The 22,354-nt window shown below is 45.2% G+C and overlaps 1 protein-coding gene across 1 annotated transcript in view; it reads left to right on the plus strand.

The window, feature by feature from the left end:
- The first annotated feature begins 706 nt into the window (after nucleotides 1-706).
- WDR86 (WD repeat domain 86) overlaps nucleotides 707-22,354 on the plus strand; it is a 552,090-nt gene continuing 530,442 nt past the window's right edge. The window contains exon 1 of the mRNA XM_069647716.1: nucleotides 707-1,099. The gene's annotated coding sequence lies outside the window, so the exon portion shown is untranslated. The remainder of the gene's footprint in view (nucleotides 1,100-22,354) is intronic.

The raw sequence follows: 22,354 nt of genomic DNA on the forward strand, positions 1-22,354 counted from the left end.
AGTAGGATATGGTTGTACTGTATTTATCACAGTTCGTAGAGTCAAGTGTGAAACGCATGAAAACACACACACTTTAATATTGCGATCATAATGTTTTGGAAAACATGTACACAGTAACAGGTTTTGGATTGAACTGTTTTTTACATTTAGTATTATGCAAAAACTTTCAGTAAATTGTTTCTATCCTACAAACTTTCAGAATTGTACATTCAGTTTGTTTTAAGATGTAACTTAAAATAAGAAAAGGAGCAGCTTTGAACCATGTAATAGTTCATATTAGAGGCAGAATTTGAATCTCTAACGTTGTGAGAGCTAATGGTGCAGCGGGTAAAGGAGCTAGGCTCAAAACAGGAGGTCATGAGTTCGAATCTTCTGTGGAGCCTTTTAATTTAAATTTTACCCAGAGTGGTCTGATCTGGGTGTAAATAGTCCAGTCCTGCTTTTTCTTTTCAGGGTATTCTGGTAGCGCTGCCCAGAGTCCGGCGTTTCACATGGCAGACTTTCACCTGCTAGCACGCCAAGCTATTTATTACAGCAGACTTACCCGGCTGTTAATATCTCCGCATTTTACGCGCGGGTCGTCGCCAAACTGCTTTTAGGACCCAGTGGAAGTCCAGGGGGTGTGCCCGGACCCCAGCACAGATGATTGACAGGCGGGCTGGGCTCTGAGGCAGAAGTTTTTTAATGAGAAACAGTGGAAGTCCTGAGGGAAATCTCCACAGGAGAGAGAAAGTATGTGCGCAGTGAGCAGAGCAAACCACGATTCCCCTCTCAGTGCAGAGCCCATCCTGCTCCCCTCAGCCGACAGCCGAACCTGCGCGAGACACTCACGCCGCTGGCTGCAGGGGGTTACGCGAGGCTGTGGAGCGCGTGCACGCGTGACCCCTTCTATTCATTAACGCTCCTCTGGAAGGGAAGGCCATTTCCTAGCAATGCCCCCTGCACACCGGATGCAGACACCTTGTCTGTCCAGGCAGCCCCCCTGCGAAAGCATGCTTTGGATGCCGCTCAGGAACAGCAGCAGGAGCACGTAGACTCGAGCGAACTCGCGGACACTTTAATAAAGCCAAAGCCGGGGACAGCAGATAGAGGCGGACAGGTAAGGCACACGCCTGTCTGTGCTGCGTTACCTTATCTTGTGTTTGCGCTTAGGAGCCACTAAGTAGTGTCAATTCCTTTTACGTTATGCTATAATTGCCTTTCACCGACCTTAGCTGTCCCTGGTTTAGCCCAGCTGATAAAAGCACGGACAGCTAAGGTCGGTGCGCGCGTGTGTGCGTGTCGTTAAGTGCGTGTGTATGAACGACGTGTTTCAGCCCCAGCAGGGTTGACTCGGCCTTTGACCCGTCTGCTGGGCAACAACATCGTCTTATGAGAGAGCTTGGCAACTCCAAATGTTTAGCCCTACACGGAAAAGGCACGTGACCTCTTTACATTGCAAAACCTTGCCGAAAAGGGCCGTGCACATCCAGCATAATGCAAAACCAATCACCGTTCCCAAAGCAATGTTGTGTTTGTAATAGTATCGTGGACCATATCATATTGTATTCATGTTGAAAATAAGAATGCATTTTTCTATCCATTATACTCAGTTTCTTTTTAAATCATGCCCAGGAATGCAACACTATAAACTGTTGATAAACAATACTAAATGTAGCAGTTTGCCCTTCCCCCTTGGAATAGTGGGCGCACTTATTGTAACTTATCCCGTAAACCAGCACAGTTTACTTCATATCAGTGACAGAATGCACTCAATGTTGCTGGGCTGGTAAATCCAATAGCAATATTTTTCTGTGCCAGTACAAATAATCCTGCTGGGTATCCTTACAGCAATGGCCCACCCTCCCAAAGGACCACAGCATCCTATAGATCAGCTGACATTCTGCTACCATCTGCTGAGCACTCAAGTGAGTCACTCTTTCTTGAGGATTCTGAAATCAGGAGGTGATCAGAAAAGAGGTGAGATGTATTGCAATTGCTCAAGAGGAAGAACCCAGCAAGACCCGGCGAAGCAACATCCAGGCAGTGGGGGCATTGGAGGGGTGAGGTCAGTAAGAGGATAGCACAGAAACGACCAGCAGAACTATTCTATTTTATATGTTGTGCCAAAATCCTATTCTGGCCAGAAGAAAAACAAGGGGGTTGGAGGAGTGGATGGGGCAAACACTTCTGTGCACTTTGCCCAAACTTGTACTACATCTTGACTTGTAGGTGCTTGTTTCTTTGTTTGTTTGTTTATTCATTTGTTAGGCGCACCAGACTCGTAAGTAAAAGGGCGCAGCAGTATGGAGATGCAAAGCTTACAAAGTTGCAACATGAATACAGGATACAATATTTTCATACTTACAGGATATCCACAATGTGCAAGAATAATAGCAGTGAATAAACATGGCTTAAATAATTACAGAGATAAACACTAAACACTGTACAGAAATATATATTACAAGCGTGGAGCCCTTCATGTATCAATTAGTCTCACAGCTAGACTAGATCGCGCACAGGAGGACTAGAAAGCACATGGTTTTTGAAGGTGGTGTCGTAATACACTGTTAATGAAAGGTCTCTTCAGGGAAAGGCTGACTCACAACATGTGCTAGGGGTCAGTAGCAATAATGTGTTTTATAACATTGTTTCTGAAATGTAGGTAAGGTTGGTCAGCTCTCAGATCTTGGGGCATTGAGTTCCAGAATTTTGCGGCCTTTACCGTAAAGCTGTTACCTCCGATAGTAGTAAGCTTGTATTTAGGTATTAGGTCAGACCATTTGCATTCCCAGATATGGTAGGTCTGAGAGAGGTTCTTCTCTGGAGTTTATCTATAAGGTAGCTGGGGGCTGCGTTATTGAGGGCTTTGTAGGTCAAGGAGAGGATTTTTAATTGTATTTTATTGGATGTGGATAACCATTTATGCTGGCGTCTCACAGCGGAGATGTGAGTTTTTTTTATTTATGCCTAAGGCTGCTCTTAGGGCATTATTCTGTATTGTAGGAGCTTTTGGATAGTGGATTTATTTGCACCACTGTATATGGCATTACAGTAGTCGATTCTGGAGAGTATTAGGGCTCTGGCCAGGATCAGGCAACTATTGTCAGAAAGGAAAGGCTTACCAGCTCTGAGTAGTTTGCAAGTGTAAGCAGTAGTGGAGGCAAGGGATTTAATCTGTTTATCAAAGGATAATGTAGAATCCAAGGGTTTTTACATCCTTCGAGACTTTAATGGTGTTCCCATCAATATTAAAAGAGGAAAATTCTTGGCCTAGTTTTTTGATGTTGGTCTGTGAGCCCAGAATTATTAGCTCAGTCTTATCATCGTTCAAGCACAGGCCATGAGTAGCCATCCATGCTTGGATGATAAGGTAAACTTTGTTCACTAATCCAGTGTCTGTAGTGTAATCCCCAGAAAGCGGGAGGAGAATCTGAGTATCTTCTGCGTAGTTAGTGTAGATGATACCCAGATGGTCCAGATCGTCAAACAGTGGCTTAGTGAAAATATTGTAAAGGGTTGGTGAGACGCAGGAGCCTTGAGGGACACCGCATAGGATGGGTGTTGGGTCAGCGGCTGCCGACGGGGAGAAGACTCTCATGGTTCTCTCACTCAAGAAGGACTCAATCCATTTAATGGCTCCAGAGGAGAAATGGGCCGCAGAATCAAGGTGACAACATAAGACCTTATGATTGACCAGATCAAATGCGGCAGAGAGATCAAGTAGGAGCAAGAGAACTGTCCTCCCTTTGTCTCTCTGCTCGTCTATTTGGGACTTTAGATCAATCAAGGCTGTTTCTGTTCCGTGTAGTGGCCGGAAACCAGATTGTCTATTGCCTAGGAGTTTGTGCAATTCAAGGTGTTTTTGAATTTGGATATAAGCAGCTTTATCCAGTATTTTGAGTAAAAATGGGGCCGTAGGGATAAGAGGATCTAAGGACGGTTTCTTGAGGAGGGGGAGCCCCCAAGATTGTTTAAGGTTGGCAGGGATGGTGCTTGTAGCAAATGAGGCGTTTATCAGTTTTGTAATGAAAGGTGATAGTTCTCTGGCAGCATCTTTTATTAATTGTGCTGGGCAAATATCGCCTTTGCAGTTTGAAGGTTTCAATGACAGGATAATTTTTTCTACCTCCAAAGTGGACATTTTAGAGAAATGGAAAGTCGTATTGGTTTCTTGAGGAGGGGGAGCCCCCAAGATTGTTTAAGGTTGGCAGGGATGGTGCTTGTAGCAAATGAGGCGTTTATCAGTTTTGTAATGAAAGGTGATAGTTCTCTGGCAGCATCTTTTATTAATTGTGCTGGGCAAATATCGCCTTTGCAGTTTGAAGGTTTCAATGACAGGATAATTTTTTCTACCTCCAAAGTGGACATTTTAGAGAAATGGAAAGTCGTATTGTGCGCCGGTGGAAACATTAGGCATATGAGTGTTGGATGAGTGCTGTAAATTCAGTACTTTATTTTGGAGTGTGCTCATTTTATTGGCTAGGGCATGTTGGATGTCTGTACACCATGATTTGTCCTTAGTGCAGACATCAGGAACAGCAATTGGGGACTCGAGTTCCTTGAGTATGGAAAAGAGTTCTTTCATGCTAGAATTAGAATTGGCGATACGCTCATCGTAGGAATTGCGCTTTGCCTGACACATTTCCTTCTTATAGTGTGAGGAAAGTGAGGTTAATTTGGCTTTGTTCTCGCTAGAGGGGCATAGTCTCCAATTGGTTTCACTTTTCTTCTTTAAGATACGGAGGTCTTTGAGTTGAGGTGTGAACCATTTGTTTAAATGGGCTAATGATTTACTAGGTCTGAGTTTGGCAGGAGCTATTTTGTCCAATGTGGTGAGTATAATATTATTAAATTCCTGAACTAGGATACTTGGATCAAGATTTTCTGGCAATTAATTGAGGGTGGGCAAGATGGCAGGGATCACTTTCTCTACGGTGATGCTTTTTTTTTTACTTCTGGTGGAGCATGGTGGCGCTAATGGCTGAACTATTGGAATGGGTCTTATCGTAGAGAGTTGGAATGATACTAGAAAGTGTAGAAAGTGGTCTGTCCACGATAGCGGCAGGATGGAGGAAATAATAGCGGAGCAGTTAAAGTCTACAATCCAGTCCAGTATTCTTCCTTTTAGGTGGGTAGGTTCGTTGACTTTTTGGGAAAGGCCTAGTGCGTTAATAGTATTGACTATGTCTGTTGCATTTTTATCTGTTAGGTCGTTAAAGCCTAAATTAAAGTCTCCTAGTAGGAAGAGTTGCGAGGTAGGTTTAAGGTTGTTCGAGATTATGTTATGCAGATCTTCCTCGAAGGAACCAAGAGGGCCAGGCGGTCTGTATATTAGGTGAATCATAAGTGTTTGTGAGTTATTTATCTGCAATTTGGCAGTAAGAACTTCACACGATTGAGATAGATGGGTGGGTGCTAGTCTAAGTCCCAGGGTAGTTTTAGCAAAAATGGCAATACCGCCACCTCAGGCGTTGTCTCGGTCTTGTCTGACTACAGTATAGCCATCAGGGATAGCTAGCATAAGTGAGGGTCCTGCTGCATCATGGAGCCATGTTCCCGTAATTGCGAGGAAGTCCAAGTTACTTTCAGAAATTAGGTCAGCAATATCGGTAGCATGGACAACAAGCGATCTTGCATTGAGAAGTGCTCCTTTGAGGGGGGGGGGGGAGTCTCAGATGCGTTTTTGACTGGGATAGGTTTGTTGGAATTATTTTTACCAGACTTAGGTTTATGGTTGTTAAGCTGATGGATGTTCAGATTCAAAATAGCCGTGGGAGGAGACCGCTTTGGGTGTCTAGGTCTCAGGCTGGGTTTACAGTTAGTTTTAAGATTAGTAGGTAAAGATCTTCGCAAAGGTTTGTATAATTTGGTTAATCTGGCACGAAGTCTGTCATTTCTATTGGACGTGGCACATGGTAGGGAGGCGTAGGATACTGCCTCAAAGGCTCTGTCGTGTAAGGATAGGTGTGTGGGCACAGTATTAGTAGGAGTTGGCAGACTGGGGTCTAGGAGAGGTACTAGCGACTGGGCAATGTGTACTTGGCATCTAGGGTTCACATGCATGATAACAGCCATAATGCAGATCAGTATTATTTGGTTTAACATCCTTCTAAATCCAAAATCAAGCAGGGTATAGCACATATGTGGCTCAATTGCATCTAACTGACACAAAGTGATAAGTACTACTAGAGAGTGACTGGCGTGGACCGGTCAACAGCAATAATTAGGCAAAGCATGAAGCAGGCTGAACTCGGGGCAATGACAGGCGCTATGGAAATTAGCAATATCCCAATTATCAGCACTTAGCAAAACAGGTAAGGAAATTGGCATTAGACGTTATAACAGCTAGCAAGGGCCAGAGAGAGAGCAATGGTGGCAATGGGATAAAGAGTGGGGCAAACAAGAGACGCTAATTGCTATAACTCGGGCAATATAGTAACTATGATAATCTTTCACAGACAACCATGGAAAGCTTGGCAGATGTATGGCTTGGGCCAATTGCAAGTCTATATTTGAAACCAATACGGTAGGACAAGCTCCAATGAGGGATAAATGTGCCTGTCAATCACAGTAATGACGATAGTAGCAATACAGATGTATTGTATATACAATGGTAGCTAGGTGAGCCGTGACTGCATGGCTCAACACAGACTAGACAGTTAAGGCCTCATATGCAGGTGACGGCGTGCCATATGTGTGCGCGCAAAAAAAGGCATTACAAGGCATTGCAAGGCGAGGCGACCTTAATAGTAAAATCTTATACAGCGTGCTAGTCATAGTGCAAATAAAAGTCTTATATGACCGAGGTAGGTTGCTGCATTGGATATGACGGGTGGAGGATGAAGTTCTTACAAGGTGGGGTAATTTGCAATGTCAGGAGAGTCTTACCAGGAAAGGCGCAGGGGCTGTGGCTCGGGCTGCGGAATGCTCCGGACAGGCTCCAGACAGGTATGGATCCTTGTGTTGAGGATCCTTAGGTGGAGGAGCCGGCGCTCGCCTGCCGGCGTGTGATTGGGCTAGATAGGCAGGGACTGGACAATGGATTTGTTTGCTGGTGTCAGGTGGGCACCGAAAAGGTGCCGGCGGCCATTTTGGATTGGGAGCCCCTCGTGGGTTCCAATGGAGGCCGAGATAGTGGCTGGAAAGAGGCTTTGGGCTCGAGTTGGAGCCAGGAAGGATTTTATCCTTGCTGATCAGAAATTATGAAGTACAATTAAGCGCACTCTGGAGTTATAAAGTTAAATAGAAATGTGAGGAATTGGCAAGTGTGCGGAAGCCCTGGCTTTTTTGACTTTTATGAATAAAATGATGTGGGTAATTCCATCTCTGAAAGGTTAATCTGCTGATTCGATTCCCCTTTCATAAGCTCCATGCATAAAGAATAATGTACACTTGCATTTGGTTGCTGCATCAGTATTCTGATCTGCACACCTGTTCTACTGGTGGCACAGAGGAGGCTCAGCGGTCACACATTCCCATTTGACAGATCATTGACAGCCAAGTCTCTGCAGCGCAGGGGCTGCATTTCAGAAATGAATCCCTGTTCGAAGAAAATGAATTACTTTGAGTATGTTGTCCTTGTGGCATGTAAAACCTTTAATATAATCCATATTTGAGTTTAGGGTATGGTGGCCATCATCTTATAGTTATCCAAGTCACATCAATTTGATATCTCACATGCATCAGTCCTCCGAGCCCGGTTTAGCTGTGGAAGGGGTAGGTGGAGTCTCCTGACAGGCTATCCTTGCTGCTGCTAGCAGAAGTGTAGCCTTGGGGGTTATCTCTGTTTGTTCTTCTTTGAGGGCAAGTAACGCCATTGCCAGACAGACACCCACTTCATAGGAAACTGTCTTGGGAACATGTATCAAAGGGCACATCCATCCTCAAAAGGAATAGCCTTACACCAGGGTGCTATAGAGCAAAACGCCTTTGATTCTATTGAGAAAGGAAGCGGGCGAGTTTGTGTAGACCGATGGAGCTCTTTATAGATGGAGGAAGGTTCTTTTCTTCCTCTCCCCTCCACTTCCTGTAGCACAAAGCACTTTGAGTGGGATGTCAGAAGGCAAAGTTCACCTTCTCAAGGAACAGGGATTGGAGCCCTACAGTAGGCTAGCTTTAGTCCAGTCACACGGGGGCTTTTGCCTTTAAAACAATGGATCTTTCACCACATTTGTAATCATCTCTAGACTTCAAACATCCAAAAAGATTTTGGTGGACTGTTGTGGGAGAGAAGTCCTTTTGAAGTCCTCCAGTTGTGAGGTGAAGGGCAGGACTTCCAAGGTAGAGGCAATCGCTGTTCCATAACCATCCCCAGGGACCATTGGAGGTGAACCGTTGGAACAGAACTTGCATCTCTGCCAGCTACACTGCTGCCCAGGACCTCACCATGCTGCAGGACCCCTGAAGGCGTGTGCCATGCCTGGGATCCAGAGAAAAGTACTCATCTTCTCTGAGGCCCTGGAGTGGGACACTGCTCTTGAGAGCCAAGTCCATCTGGATTCCTGCCACTGCACTGTCAAACCGCTGCAAGCTGTGATTCGAGCATGTTTCATGCAGATCGAATCACAAGGACCCTCAGGAGCTGCCTCCGACACTTGCCGATCTTCGAGCCGCTGTCCTGCACCTTTGAACGTTTTCGCCATCCAAGTCGCTGATCGAACTGACCCTGGTGTTCTTCCCAAAATGCATCTGTGGAGCCCTTGCAGCAAACCAATTCACCTGCCCATCTCATCATCAGCCCGTTCACCGTTGAACCTCGACCATCGAACCGAACCTCATGACCTCCACAATCCGCATCACTTGACTAAAGTTTTGTACCGCAGTCTTCTTCAGTTGTTCCCCACTTTGACATGTGCTTGCCACTGGAACACCACGACTACCACAATTCGAACTACTGAACATCATTGAGAAGCTTGGCTCACCGTTGTTGTACCGTCAAGACATTGCAAAAGGTATTATTGCCTTATAACTGCCCTGTGGTTCATTTTAGGCCCTTCAGACTGGTTAGGTTACATACATCAGTTTTTAAAGCATAAGAACATATCTTTTTTAAACATTGTGGTTTTTATTGTCTTTTCTCCCACTGTCTCATTAACCAGTGTGCTGTATCTTGATACCTTGCATATTTTGTGTTCTTGCTACAGGGGTGGATTTTTGTAGTGTTTTTTATTTTGTTATTTTTGCTAATGGTGTGTGTAATTAAAGTTTATATATTTTAGTAGAACCTTGATTGTACATTCCTTTATTTTGGATGGTTGTTCTTCACTGTTTGAGTTGCTGCTGAACCCCATTCACATCCCTCTTCAGAGTATAGCCTTCCCCTCAGCCCACAATACCACAAAAGTCAAAGGAGGTCTATCTCTTACCTTTGCCTGTTTCACCTTTATGATTGTGTTGGCTTTTGGTTTGTATAAGTGTTTGAGTATTGTAGGGCAGTTGCGAAAAAGTATGTAATATGATACAAACATTTAAAAACATAAATAGTTTTGAGAATGTCTTTAGATAAAGAAGGGAAATAGGAGTCTAACCAGTCTTTAGGGTCTAGGGCAAGACTGAGGATCAGAGTAATTAGGGTGCCTAGAAAAGGGTACCTAGCCTAAATGTTCCCTACCTTAGCCTTTTTATGAAGCTTAATTTAGTCAAGCGGGTCTTCCAAGTACTTTCAAAGAGTTTGAAGTGCTGTTCCAAGATATCTCAACATTGGCAAGTGGCTCGAAGATCGCAGATTTCTTTGTAGTCCGCTTTGAACCTGGTAGTTCGACTGCATTTCCCAGGCAGCTCCACAAGCTTAGTATTAGCTCGGAACTCGGGAGACAGGCAGGCGCATGAAGCTGTCGTCAGTTCGATGACTTAAACCAGGTTCACAGTGCTTTCTTAGTTTGCTGAGTAACAGCAGGTGCTCAAGGTAATACCTTTTGGAATTTTGGGTGCTGGAACCCTCTCCAGAGAACTAGACAGAGCACCTAGCTGTATGTGGCATCATACCATAGAACAAACTTCCACTAACAAGAGACCCAAGGGACTAATACATAAGGGATGCGCCCCTGTGTTCCCCTCCGCGGAGCCTCCGCATCTCCTGGCGGGAGACCTGGCCCTCGTCCCCATATCCTGAGAGCCCGATTCGGGAGGTGAAGCCGTCGCAGCGGCGTATACAAACGGCAAGTTCAATCGGGGGCGGCCTGGCCTCCTTCCCTCTCCCTCACCCGACACCAGCGGAGCGTTGAGGCTCACGGAACTCCACTGCCCGGAGAGCGGCCCGGATGAAAGGTGTGACTCTGGAGCCTGGGGTGACGGCACTGGTGCCGCACTTGGGGGAGGATCCGCGCAACGCCTGAAGAAGAGATTGTATGCTGCCCCCGAGTTCTGACGGGCGTGGACAGAGCTATACTGGGCCCCCACGCGTCTGAGCCACATACGAGGTGAGAGCCCCGGGTCTGTGTCACGCTGGGTGCCCGGGAGGAGACATAGTGTCCAACAGGAGCTCGTCTCTGGTGAGGCCCTGAACGTCCCCTCTCACCATCAGCTGCGGTCGCTGTGTCTGCGTCCCGGACCCCTGATTTCCCGAACTCAATACCTGGTTCTCAGATTGGGCCTCTCAGCCCAACAACTTCCTGGGGCGTCCCGGCCCACCCTCCGCCCCTCCAAGCTACCTGCACACAGTAGCTCAACCTTACCTATAAACTCTGGGCTTTCCTTCTCCGCTGAGGTTGGACAAACATCACAGAGGAACCTACCCGGAGAGGCATCCGCTGACCGACGTTAAGGTGCTTCTCACTACTAGCCACCGGACCCATAGCTGGTGGGGAACTCACAGATTGGCTTGTGGCAGGCCTCCCTTCCTGACACCCAAGATAAAGCTTCGAGGTAGCCATGATGACGAAGGCTGTCAAGGGAACCAAGCACTCTGATATCTCCACTATGCTGGTAGCGGCAGACAAATCTAAGAAACCGGACCCTCCGAAACTCACCCCACAGAAGTCCCCAGATGAGCAAGGAAGTCTAGCAACAAAGGAGGATATAAAGGCCTTTATGCTAGATATCAAAGAAGAATTTAGATCCTGCATGGCCGAGTTCACTGCGAAGCTAGAACAAACTGACCAGCGAGTCATAGAGGTAGAGCAGCGGCTGGGAGTGGTCGAGGACCTGACTCAGAGTCATGATGCTACTGTAATAGAGATGCAACAAGCAATCCAGGCTCTCCAGAACAGGAGTGAAGTACTAGAATTCAAGCAGGAGAACCTGGAAAACGGGGCCCGGAGAAACAATCTTCGCATCCGAGGGGTACCCTCATCCGTACAAGATAAAGACCTCCCTGAATACATAGGGAACTTCTTCCAAGCCCTACTCCCACAAATGGAACCAACCCAGCTGATCCTTGATCGCACCCATAGACTTCGCCCAAGACGGGGGTAAAATTTGGACATTCCACCAGATGTGATAACTAGGGTTCATTTCTAATCTAATAAGGAAGCTATCGCAGCAATAAGCCGCACTAGAGGGAAACTTTTTTTCCTGAGCACCCCGCTCCAGATATATCAGGACCTCTCCCTGACGACTTTACAAAAGAGAAGAGCCCTCAAGCCCCTGGCCCTGTTCCTGCAGAACCAGAAGATCCGGTACCGGTGGCTTTTCCCCACTCTGCTCCAATTCACCTACCAAGGTACTCAACGTTCAATAAGTCACCTGGAAGACGCTGAAACGATCCTCCGCCCAGCCTCTCCGAGCTCTTCGCCCGCACGCAGCCCAGCCTCCGCGCCCGATGATCTAAATCAGCCTTCCCGGAAGCAGGCTCAACCGGCTTGGTCAAAGGCGCAGAGAAGATGAAAATAAAGTAGATGCAGGAGGACTTTAGCCCAAAGATCGCCCACCCGCCGCATGAAGAATGTTGATAACGTTGCTGCGGGACACAAGCGGTCCATACCCCCGCTCCAAGGTGTATGCCATCTTTCTACCCTTGGAGACAGATTCAGTTATGTTTGATTGTCCCAGCCCGGTTGGCTATAAGGACGAAGATGGCCCGGTTGGCCATGGGAACCGCCGAACAAAGAAAATCGGCCTCCCTAAAAAGGACAAGTTCACCCTCCCGTTGGAGGACGCATAAAAATCGACCACTGGAGAACAGCATAGTCATCAAGCCCATAGATAATGCCTGACACCCACCGCCCCCAGACGCCGCCCCAAGAGCTGATGGAAGGGCGTGAGACCTCACCACCGCACTGAAAAGTAAGGTTCCTGACGATCAACGTCAGAGGCTTAAACGCGCCACAGAAGAGGAAATCCATGCTACGGTGTTTTCAGAACGAAGAGGCCTCGGTAGTATTCCTTCAGGAAACCCACCTGATCCCAGCAGACTTTATTAGGCTCCGAGACAGACAATTCCCGTTGCAGTTTTTGGCATCGAATGGCACCAAGAAAGGCGGAGCGGTAATACTTTTCGCCAAAGGCCTTAGGCCACAAATCCTAGACACCTTGCTCTGTCCGGAAGGCCGCTTTGTAACAATCAAATGGTGGATCTTCGGCCAACTTTACTCACTAGTTTCGATCTACGCCCCGAACAATAAGCAGGAAGAGTTCTACTCAGCCCTAGAAGAAGCCCTGCCACAATTTGTAGAGGGCCAGACAATAATGGGAGGAGACTTTAATTAAAAGATTATGGTATTTCTACGGCCCTTCTCAAATTGGTCCGAACCTTGGACGTGGTGGACACTTGGAGAATTCTACACCCGGAGGTCCGGGACTACTCATTCTATTCCCACGTACATAGAACCTACTTCCGCATCGACCTGCTGTTAGCTACCCCCCGAACACTGGCCTAAACTGACGATGTAACCATTGGCCCTCGGATCCTATCGGATCACGCCCCGATCATCCTAACGCTGAGAGCACACAACCCTGATCCGCTTCCAAGGTGCAAAAGGTCGTTATACGACCCGATTTTGGGAGACATGTCACTGAGAGCCGTGGTAGCGAAAGCCATCAAAGATTTCTTTAAGGAAAATAAAAATGAAGACACCTCGCGGCGACCACATGGGACGCAATGAAAGCAGTAGTGAGAGGGGTCCTAATCTCGCAAGGTGCAGCTTATCACAAAAGGAAATGGCAAGTCCACTAGGTCCTACAAGATGAAGTGGAGAAAGCCGAAGCAATATGTAAGGCGAAGAACTGGATGCCTAGAACCCACCCGACCCTCCAGGCAGCCCGAAAGAAGCTGGAAGCACATTATGCGGAAGACACAGCCCAGATCTTAGTAAGGACTAAACGATGCTATTACGCCAAAGGAAATAAGGCTAATAAATTCCTGGTAGAAAAGCTAGCGAAGGTCAGGAGGAGGAGCGCCATCCTGGGCCTCCGTGACCCTCAAGGTAGCGTCCACTTAGCGGAAAAAGACAAGCTGGATATTGCAGTAGCCCATCTGACGGACACGATGACAGCGTCCCCGAGATGCCCGGAAGACCAACAGTCCTACCTTTGAGTTGCAGCCCTCCCCCAGGTCCCCCCTGCGATCTGTGATGAATTAGAGACCCCGATTACAAGCGAGGAGGTCGACAACGTCATCAAGAGTCTCAAGCCGAGGGCCCCAGGTCCGGATGGGTTCTCGACCCACTTTTACAAAATTTTCCACCCCCAGCTGGCAGCCCCTCTAACAACGCTTTTCAACTCCTTCGCGGTCTCTGGGTCGATCACTCCATCAATGCAAGAGTCGGTTACTGTCCTCGCTCTGAAACCAGGGAAAGACCCGAGGGACGTCACTGCGTATAGACCGATCTCCCTACTAAACCTTGATGCTAACATATATTCAAAAATCCTGGCTAACCGATTAGCGAAGGTGCTCCCTGATATCGACCCAGACCAGACAGGATTTATAATGAACAGATCCGCAGTAGGTAATATACGCAGGGTCCTGAACTTGATTGAAATCACACATTGAGACTCACGAAAGTTGGCAGTTCTGGCTCTGGACGCGGCCAAGGCCTTCGACAAAGTGGATTGGTCGTTTCTCCGGCTCACCCTGGAGTCCTTCAACTTTGGTCCTACATTCCAGAAATACGTCCTAGCGAACTATCAAGCCCTGAAAAACCCTACTGCGAGTCAATGGGCTCCTATCTGACCCGATTCCCCTATCATGCGGAACAAGGCAGGGATGTCCCCTATCCCCTCTACTCTTCACTCTAGTTATGGAACCCCTGGCTCAACAAATTCGACTTAACCCCAGAATCAAAGGCCCTCAGGTAGGCCCTTCACAACATAAAATAGCGTAATACGCAGATGATGTGATGCTACCCATAATGGATACCGCCCAATCATTGAGGTCCTCCCTGGCAGAAATTCATGCCTTTGGTAGGGTATCGGGATTTGCTATAAACTTCACAAAATCATCAGCTCTAGGGGTGAGACTGTCTTCGCAAGATAAAATATCCTTCAGAACCCTCTGCTCGATCCAGCTGACAGAAAAGACATACCCTACCTAGGAGTCTAGGTTACAGCTCGTCCGGAGGATTCCTATCAGACGAATTTTCAGCCGTTACACAAGACCCTAGAGGAGGACCTAGAACGCTGGCTCCCTCAAGAAATCTCTCTGTTGGGCAGAATAGCGGCATGTAAGATGAACCTCCTCCCACGACTCCTTTATGCTTGCTCAGCCCTTCCGATTATGACCCCCCAGTCCCCCCTTCAGCGCCTCCAGAGGAAGATATTGCGTTTCATCTGGAAGGGTAAAAAACCAAGGATCCCGCTGAGAACGATGTTGAGCAGTCCAAATCTAGGAGGGTTAGGGGTCCCGGATCTCCAGAAATATCAGATAGCGGCGCAACTAGCCCATACTCAAGCCTGGACTATTAGCTCGAACCGACCACGATGGGTAGAGATTGAGCAATCCCGCTTACCCCTCCCTCTCTCTTTCCTTCCACATCTTCCCCCGCCTCACGGAGAACATGGCCAGCCATCCGATCCTCCACCAAACAGACCCTGAAAGCTTGGGAATGGACATTCAAGCACAGGGGTATCCTGAGAGACCGAAGTCCATCAGCCCCAGTATTCCTTAACCCGGCGTTTTCACCAGGAGTCAACCCTGCGAACTTTAAAAACTGGATCGCTGGGGGTCTAAGCACCTTAGGTCAGCTCTTTGAGAGAGATCGACCACTCACCTTTGAACAATGTAAGAGCACCTTTAGCTTAAAGGAAACTGATCGATTCTTGTATGCACAATTACGCCATTGGTGCTCCCATCCAGGAACTCACTCTGCAGCAACAAGAGATCTGGACTCCACAGAGCTGACAATTGCTGAGCCCCCACACCGAGCTCGAATCTCAACGTTCTACAAGCTCTTACAGACAAACCCTCTCGTCGCCAGAGCAACCTACATGACCCTATGGGAAGCGGACCTAGGACACGCAATAGATCAGGCGTGGATAGACATCTGGTCTGGCACTCAATCCCCCTCCTATTGCATCACCAATCGAGAGTGTACTCTTAAGATGGTACTACCCGCCGCTCTGATTACACAGCATCAATCAATCCTTAGACCCTAGATGTTGGTGCCAATGCAACCTTCCGGGGTCATTCATACATATGTGGTGGTCATGCCCAGTGGTCGCAAACTTCTGGTCCTAATGTATCCTGGCCATAGCGGACATAACGAAGATAACATTACCCCTGGATCCAGAACCAATCCTATTGGGAGCCCCCATCCCGGGCATATACCCAAGATCAGGCAGAGCGGCCGCCCTCCTAACACATTTACTTTTAGCTGCTAAAATCACGGTAGCTCGAACTTGGAAATCTCCGGAAGGCCCCCTAATGATCCTATGGTGGTTGAAAATATGGGATATTTTCACAGCGGAGAAAATTACAGGGGCAAGCAGAGGCCTCCTTCACCGCTTCATAGACATTTGATCGCCGCTGATTGACTACAACCAGAGTTATCCGGCGCTAACATATAAGCCACGCTTGGTGGCAAATGCTCTGGTGGCCGAAAGCACTGACTTGATGCGGCGAGCATACGAGCGAGACCTAGAGGTGGGCTGAGGATTAAGGGGAGGGGGGCTAGCTCTGAGAAAGGGGACTAGTGGGCGAGATAAATTGCTAAAAGTCAATATGCTCTAATGTTACTCTGGTGTGTCGACCAAAAAATAAACGTGTTTAAAAAAAAATCTATGAATCAAACATACAACAAACCCCTTAAGTTGTTAACTCACAGATGATGTGCCCCACGGAAATAATATTCTCTCATTAAACAAATTTACTGAAAATCATAATTGTATTCAACATTTTTGAAACATATTAAAAATATTGTTCACATTCCAAAAATAATGTCATCATATACTTACAAAATGTATATACAACATAGTCCTATGTGTCAGTTATATATCTCCACTTTATCTATTGCACACACCCTAATTGCCAATTCTCTTCCTTAAAGTCTCATCCACACCAAATCTCAAATACAACCATTCATCACACTGCATCATTCCTCCTGCATGTTTCATTTCGCAAACCCACAATTAAAAATAATATCGGAAATTCTTCAGGGAGAATCAGCTGACACAGCCTATGGCTCTCATTACGGGTAACCGGCAAACCATCCTTACCGTTACCGGCACCTGATATCCCGATGTTACCAGGATTTTACAGGATATTCTGTTAACATAAAATGCTGAACACATATGTATGTGCCCAATAACATTGTAAATATGGTGAAAGTAACTTTTGGATTACAATTATTTTCAAGGCCCAATTCCTCTGTCGATAACATATTTGTGTGACAATTCAAAAGGACAATGCTGAGAATCAAATAAGAACTATGCCCATCCAAAAGGTGGGCCCAAAACATTTGAGTGCATTTACTTCCAAAAGGAATGTAACAGGCTCAGAATGTTTATGGAAGAACATTGCGCAGATACAGGAATGTTTTAAATATCATCACCAGTGAAATGTTCCTGGATTCCCGCTGTACAAAGAACAATTTGTATTATGTATGTGCTGTGTAGAGAAATGTGTCTGCAATTTAAATGTGATTTGTATTCAAGGTCCATACAGAATGTTGTAAATTGTAAAGCCTTTTTCAGCATTAAGCACAGGAAATCTAAATGACACTTGTGTGCCAAAGAAAACAGTATATAACCTCAATAACTATTTATTTACATATGTTTCATTTTACTTAAAATAATACAATATGGAGCCATGCCAGAATTGATATAAAAGTTAAAATTCAATCTGCCATGCATCTACTTCACTTGAAGTCCTTTCATTTGAGATTCAAAGGGAGAATTGCCTGAGTCTGGTGATTGAAGGGAGGAATTTTGAAACTGCTAAAATGGGTAAAATGAAACCCTTTTCAGAATCCAACCTCTCAGTTCCTCCTAAGCCCCGCTTAGGAATTTACAATAACAAAACATGAAGAGCTTACACAAACGGCCATTGGTCTGTCCAAACTGATTATGAAGGCCAGCCCAGCCTTAGCAGATGTTTGAGGTGATAAAAAGAACTTCAAAGGGCTTGTCATATTTCTCAAAGTCCAGGCGTGCAATAAAAACTGCATTAGTGCAATCATTAATGAAGAGGTTATTGACCTGTGCATGACAAAAGATGTCTGTTTGCACATACAGTGATATCATGAAAATGGAAAAAAGAACATCAGCAACTCCATACTAGAAAACCTGATTCATATTAAGATGAGGGAAATCTTTCATTAAAAGTTTAATCACTAAATTGATTGATGCATGCTCAGATCTACACAAAATCTGGACAGATTGAAGTTATATCTACCAGAATATGTCAAGTCAAGTCAAAAAGACTTTTATTCAACCTATTTGTCATTTGCCATAAAAGTACATATTGGGAGCATGGGTATACAAAAAGACAAACATAGTCACAACAAATTCATTGGGAACAGTGCATAAGAGCATGAATGTACAGCCAATTATAACAAAACATAGTTAATTAAAATCAGTAGATGAGTAGCAGATGTAAACATTTTAACCCACAGGTGTAGTCTAAGGCGTATACACAGAGCAATCTGTGCAGACCATCTTGGGTTAATGGATTTTTACTGGTTTTAAGAGACTCATGGGGTACTGGCACATTAAGAGGGAGCTTGGTATCATATTGCTGAGATTCCATCTTTTATCCTTTTCGCTCTTACGCTCCAGGCATGTGATAAATAACTTGCTACGCAGTATACCACTTTCAATCCCTCACAAGTTTGAAAAGGCTTGAGTGCAAGACCCGTGCGTCCTATGCCATGCATATTGCATATTGTTTTTAGAAACGTACAGCATGCTACTTGATAATCCTGGCAAAAAAGAGGAAATGGAGTAGGGTTTCTCTACCAGAACCACAGACCGGACATATGGCAGTACCAATGTCGGTACCAATGGTCCAGTTTTTTGTTCGTTCTACAAGGTTCTGATGAGAAAATCTGAACCTAAGATAAAGGCTGCATGTCAAAGGAGCCTAACATGATCAAGATAGTTTTCAAATCCCATTGCTGCTTTATGGGACAAGTAGAGGGTGCCAGAGGAAGAACTTATGCAGTCGTTCAACATCTCCACCTCAATCATTCTACAGAAAATATTTTTTGCTGTAAGTATGTCACCTTGGGTAATTCCTTGATGGTTCTCCCATATGTAATGGATTTTAAAACACGGCACACTCCAGCTAGTAACTCTTTCCACTCACAATGAATGTGGCGCACACTAAAAACGCTTTTGATCTTTATTGATTCTCGGGTTCTACTTTGAGAAGGCACCCAACCCGTCTCACACCCACCTTGACAAAATACCCTGTGTCGCAATGGACCATGAACCAGGCCGGTGTGTAACAATGAAATATTTATTTATTTTTAGAATTCAATGGAAAAATCAGAGCAACATAAAATTAGGGCAGCAGTGGCCACAACTGTGGGTATACAGTGCAAAAATCCTACAACACAATTAATTCAAATTCCTAACATCTACATAAGCCTTTAATAGAAAGCAGAAGGAAATTACTTTTCTTCAAAATGACAGATGGCACACAGGTTATGCACTCCCCCTTCAACACTTCCACCAAACACCTACTAACGAAATTCTTTGTGGATGGAAAGTAGTGCCAAGGAGTCACTATAAAGAGGGAAACGTCGATTTTTACATTCAACCCACCACCCCCGAATGAATTGAAAACCTTCAAAAGGAGCAAAATGACATACTTGGATTTTACTGGTTACTTGTATACCAGTTTACAATTGCAGTGGGAAAGCTAGGACAGAAATTCATGTGGCTGCACTTAAGAGACAAGGACGCTTACAGACTACTGAGCAGGGCACTAAAGCAACGTGAACACAGGTGAGAAAATCGATTTTTGGGAGGAAAACAATGCACGGGAAAACACACATGGCAGAATTGCAATTTCTTATTTTACACAGGCCTTAAAATAACAAACAGCTAAGAAGATGGGCTGAACAGTCAAAATCGGAAATTGTTTTTTGGATGGGAAACAAAAGCACAGAACAGATAGGATGCTGAGGGGAAAGGATGACTCTTTATAGGATGATTAATGTAGGTTTATCTATGGGAAATACACGTCATATTTTAAAGAAAAGCAAAATACACCGGCAAATTCGGTTTTGTTAGCACAATGACTAGTTCTACTGAGACTATATTTTAAGGACTAGAATTGTTAAAGAAAGGCACTTGTCATGAGGTGGTCGAGTTCGAATTGCAACCAGCTCACCATGAATCTCTTTATAGGGGAATTAATTGATTTATTTCAAAATGGTACTAGGGATTTATACAGATAACTGAAATAATTAGAAATGGAATACGCTAACAGATCTGGACTAACACAGATTCTTCTAAGGAAAGGTGAATAGATGATACTGGCAATTTGGGATTTGGTATGGGATTTTAATAGGATTTGAATAGGATGCAAGGGTAAAAGAGCGGGATATGCAGTCTTTGGGTACTTGGTGAAAAGATACTTACAAGATAAGCTTGAGATTGGTAATTTGTACAGCCAGCGGGGGCTCTGGACAGTGGGGTCAAGCATCTGGTGACTGTGGGCAGCGGGATGGGTCAGCTGGACAAGGTCTGGTTACTGGGCTTTCCTAAATGGGATCAGCTGCCTTTCCTCCTTTCTCCCCGGATTATTGGATATGCCTGGGTCTGTATGGGTGGTTCTGCCTGGATCTGGATGGTCCTGCCTGGATGGTATCAGCTGCCTCTGGATCTGGTTGTTGAGTTTTTGAATCCTTGAATATCCTTGTGTCTCCCTGTCTTCTGCTTATATAGCCAGAGTGACATCATAGAATTTTACAATCTGGGCAGAAATACTCAGACGTTGCCCATCCTCCCGGATAGGCCAAGCTACTGGTGTCCCCTCCTCCCTCCAGGATGATTGGTTCAGGGGAACTGACATCATTTTATGTGTGTACATTTATGACTTCCTTTGTCTCCTAAAAGTTACTTTTAACAAAAATAAGTTAAGAAGTAAAACTTCAAATCTATCCTAGTCACCATCACAAAAAACAGATATGCAGATTCCATATTTCACAGGGAATCAGACAGTCCAATCACCAACTCTGTGCGAAGCAGCATCACCTTTTGCTACAATTTCGTAATTTTTAGGAGACCCATAATATTTAAAATTCTGCAAATGTCTACACATATGCCCACAACTATTCTGCATATTTTCATCAAGTTTGATGTCTGTATCATTTATACTTCACCCAGAAATGCATTTTTCCTGCCACTCCAGTTCTCCAGGTGCTAGGAACATATGCTTAGTCTCATTGTGCTTGTTTAAAAATCACATGACAACTGTCATAATATCACACTGCTGCTTATTCAGATTGCGGGTAAAAATTTCTTAAAGTATAAATGTCCCTTATTGTCAATGGGGTAGATTTGTCACAGATGTGGGCGGTGTCTTCCCCATGGTCAGTCTGAACAAAGGGTTTCTGTGATGCCCTTTGAAACCAGGCAGTTGGGTTGGAGAGGGGTGTCAAAGGAAATCGCACCTCTTGATGAAATGCTAGTTCCCCTTGGGTCTTTTGTTCCATTTGGGTAGGGATGCCAGCCAGTCTGACGAGTCTGTGAACTCCCACACTTTGGCCCTTGCATGTGCCCACGCGGGCTGGTTCACTTGTGGAGGTAATTATTTTTCCCATCGAAGGCAGGGCACCTTTGAAGTAAGTGCCTTGGCAAAACCTGTTCTGCTGATTTCACCTTTTTTTTCTTTCTTTCAACAGAAACCAAGTCTTTTTGGGAATAAATATAATGTACATTTTAGGTTGCTATGTCACGGCAATCCCCCCCAACTATACAATACTGTTTCTATGCGAGCAACACTGCATTTGTCAGTTCACTTTTAAACAGCATTTCCCTGATTTTAAGAAGAGTAAATTCACACGTGTGTTTACTTCAGTTCATTTTGAGTTTACCAATGCCTTTTTTTTTCAGCACACAGTTTCTTGTTAATTAACCTTCTCGAGTGCTTTTACAGATAAGGCAGATAAGATCAGTTTCTGGACACAGAGAGACATACTGGCAAGAATTTCTTTGAAATTGACATGAGAAAAAGAAACACTGCGTTATTTCTTTCATTTACTGCAGTTTGTGCTTATTTGCCTTTCAAATGATTTCCCAGTACATCAGCTGTTCTGGAAATGGATTGCCTCACATCTTGGTACTCAGCAGAAGTAAAGCATGCCAGGGTGGGTTTCCACGAAAGGCACAACTTTGTGATGTTGGAACAGGAAATCAAGAGCAAATTGCAAAGCCTTCTTGGATGTCATGTGTGCAGCTTTAGTATTCAGAAAACAGAACAGCAGATGTGGTGCCGTCCGGCATGCAGGTCATTTTCAAATGGTTTCAAATAGAGGTAAAACAATGCTGAGCACTTCTTTTGGTGGCATTCTTGTGTTTATTGCTCGCCACATATATGCTCCATGGAAAGAAAAGCACCGCCGTTTTTCGCATTATTTCCATGCAGTTTTTGTTTTAAGGGGATTTCTGCAAGGGCCTTAAATGTACCCCACACAAAGATCTCCAAGCTCCATTTTCTCCGGCATGATGTTAACGTGCCCAAACCAGGGTAATGCCCTGCCACCTTCTGCTTCCAGTATATGCGTTGTTGCTTCCTGATAGATATAACATTCTGGGACCGACCCCAGTCTCAACCAAAAGAGGACCAATCTAAAAAGGACCTCTTTCTGAATCGGTTTTATGTCCAATTCAGCATAAATGGGAGTAATCGGACAGGATTTGGGCAATCCCAATAGTTTTATTCAGGAAAGATCTTTCGGCCATCCCTAGTTTGTTAGTATCTGAATAGCCCCAGATTTCAGCCCATACATTGCAGCAGACTTAGTTTGGTCTAAATACAGCTTAATGGGGT

Source organism: Ambystoma mexicanum, chromosome 2q (genome assembly GCF_040938575.1).
Source record: "Ambystoma mexicanum isolate Mex_15411 chromosome 2q, UKY_AmexF1_1, whole genome shotgun sequence".
Classification (NCBI taxonomy): domain Eukaryota; kingdom Metazoa; phylum Chordata; class Amphibia; order Caudata; family Ambystomatidae; genus Ambystoma; species Ambystoma mexicanum.